Genomic DNA, 2,966 nt, shown 5'->3' on the forward strand with positions numbered 1-2,966 from the left:
ATCCCATACCATATGATGTCATGGTCAGCATATAAAGCTGTGGGAAGAAGGAGGAAGGTAGGGACATTCAGAATGATGGTGCTTTTCTTCCCAACTAACCATTTCCCGTGATGGAGCCTGGCTTCCCTGGAGATGTCTGAACACCTGCCTGCCCATGGGAAGTACTGAATGAACTCCTTGTTTTGTTTGCTTGTGTTTGTGGTTTTTACTTTACCTATTAAACTGTCCTTATCTCAACCCTTGAGGTGTCTCACTACTACCCTTCTGATTCTCTCCCCAATTCTGCAAAGGTGGAGCAAGTGGCTGCATGGTGTTTAGTTGTCAGCTGGGGCTAGACCATTACACTCTCCTATTGCTGACAGTCTTCTATCTTAGGATACTGCCTGTCTTGCCTGTGCATGTATGTTTCCATCAATGCTGCATATCTAGCTATTTAAAGAACTCTTCAAACTTGAACTTACTGCTTTTCAGGCAGAAAATTCTAGAAAACCTCTTAAACAACAGCCTCTACCTCCCCTCCAGAGAGAAGAGAAAACCAGTTTGGTAAGGTTCACCTGAAAGCTCACAGCCTCCAGGCACTATAAGTAGGAACAAAAAAAGAAATAAAACCTAGGCAAGGTGAAGAAGGAGAAAGTAAAAACATATCATCTGGAGGAGATATAATTTATAGGAATGAAATTGGTCTCACCAATCTGTTAGGCATTTGTTAGGGGGTGGATGAAGGAACCATCTTAAGTTGGAATTAAAAGATTAAATATAGGGAAGGTGCCGGGAGCCCCTGGTGGTCTAGTGGTAAAGGCGCGGCGCTACCACCGTTGAGGCCCGGGTTCGATTCCCGGTCAGGGCCACTCCCGGCCAGGTGGGGCTCGTTAGCCCTTAAAGGCAACCCACCTACGTCCTAAGGACCTCGCTGCCACCGTCCAAGCTCGCTTGGCCCCGGCAGATGAACCTTAGGATTAAAGGGTGGGCTCAGTTCCGCGCACACTGTGTCTCACCTAAAAAATCCAATGCGCAGGCTGGAACGTGTAAAGACCTTCCCTGGATCTTCGCTTGCGAAGACTGGCCATTATTATTATTATTATAGGGAAGGTAATGGGTATGTAAAGTTTTAAATTTTTTTTTGTAATGGATATGTGTCTTTTGGTTAATAAATACCACATTCTTTTGAATGGAAGAAATGTCTTGGGTGCACTTAAATCAAAACTAGTCTCTCAAATAGAAACCTATTGACAATGACAGTTATACCCATGGTTAATTATGGGTGGAAAAACAGAGGAGCTGCAGTTTCAGCTCCTATTTAAAGAGTAAATGAGTTATAAATTTTTTTTCTCGAGAGATGAAGACTTTGAAAAACTTCCACTTTTAGTGCCACAAGCCTAAAAACAGTGCTCACTTGTTAACTGTAGGAGAGGTGAATGGGAGGATCCATGAAACACAGCCCATTTCTGCTTGAATTTCCTTACACAGACAGAGGCCAGAGCCAAACTGGCTCCTCAGGTGTCCCGGCTCCCAATCAGACTTTCATATGATACTTATTCCAGCTGCTCTTCCTGCTGACCCTGGCAGTAAGGGTGAGAACTGGCTGTGTTAACTTCAGAAAGAACAAGGTTTAGTCCTAAGACATCTTTAATGTTTGCCAGAATTTTAGCCATTAACAGCTTGAATCCTTGTGAAACTGTCTGCTCTGTACTTCAGGTGGTACAACATGAGCCTGTAAATTCACAGACGATTTATAGGGGTAGCAATTTCTTATTCGCTACATAAAGCAGTGAGGAGGGGTCAGACAGACTGGGAAATGGGGTATAATTCACCGTCTTCTGTTTACAAAGATTTCTGATAGATTACTCTTACTCACCCTGGCAGCATTTTGTAAGTGTTTAGTGTCATTCAACACACAATGTACTTCCTTTGCATGATAATTTTTCTGGTGAGAACTGAAGAATATTGATCTTTTACTTCACTGAAGTTGCCATGGAGGTTATGACATTTAATGTTCATCTTTAGCTGCTTATTGTTATGTGGGATATGAAACAGTGTGTCCCTGCAAAATAGGCTTTCTTCATAGCACCTCAGCAGATGTAAATAACAATCTGTTTCTTCAAATTGTCCATGCATGAACAGTTTGAAAGAAAAAATTATAATTCAGTTCCACCAGAGCCGAATTACCATACACAGACTGTAACAACTCTCTAGAATAAGAAATTTTCTCTTCTGCCCTCAAACCCAATCAAGCAATTCTATGGGAACACCCTGAGCAGGATGATAAGCTTTATGCCTGCTTTGCTGGCCAGCACATTTGGTTTCTACTGGAACAAGAGGCAGGCTGGCTTCTTCCACTCTTTAAAAAAGGACTTGCTCTCACTGAGTCACCCAGCATCTTAACTGTGGAACCGCTCCTTCGAAGGTTGCACTCTGTCCCATTTAGTGCAGTTCACAAGGAGGGACGAGGTTTCTGAAGTACCTCAGCTTATCCAATAAATGTGGTTTAAATCCAATATGTTTGACCTGGTAATCAATATATTCTGGTACTGATTTTCCTTCCCTAAGAGACACCTGGTGGGTAGAGTGAAGATGCAGAAGAAAGTGAAATTTTCCATCTGGGCTCAAATGCAATGCACAACATGCAGCAGTATAGTACTTGGAGCAGAATAGGCAGAAACATCTAATGTCAGGTACTGAGAAGTCAAAGCTAGCCAGGAGAGAGGTCTCCTTTAGAGAGATGTTTCTACACAGGGGCAAACTCACAGATTCCAAGTCCTCATCTTGATGATTCTGCTGCAATGAGATGTAGAAGCTGACTGAATATGGCTGTAACTCTGGCTGTGGTGTGTCTGGCTCAAAAATTCAGGAAACAGGAACCAGTCACCCAGCTCCTCCTCTCTCTCTTGTTCAGGTACAGGAGAGGATCAAGCTCGGTTACATCATAAGGTAATGCAGGATAGAGGAATTCTGAAAATTGGCATTAA

The 2,966-nt window shown here is 42.9% G+C and overlaps 1 non-coding gene across 1 annotated transcript; it reads left to right on the forward strand.

Annotated features, from left to right (window-relative positions):
• The first annotated feature begins 774 nt into the window (after nt 1–774).
• Nucleotides 775–847, forward strand: TRNAG-ACC (transfer RNA glycine (anticodon ACC)). Its single transcript has one exon. It is a non-coding gene; the product is annotated as a tRNA-Gly (tRNA).
• Nucleotides 848–2,966: the final 2,119 nt, after the last annotated feature.

This window comes from Myiozetetes cayanensis, unplaced genomic scaffold (assembly GCF_022539395.1).
Source record: "Myiozetetes cayanensis isolate MyiCay16 unplaced genomic scaffold, myiCay2020 scf2-11, whole genome shotgun sequence".
NCBI lineage: Eukaryota > Metazoa > Chordata > Aves > Passeriformes > Tyrannidae > Myiozetetes > Myiozetetes cayanensis.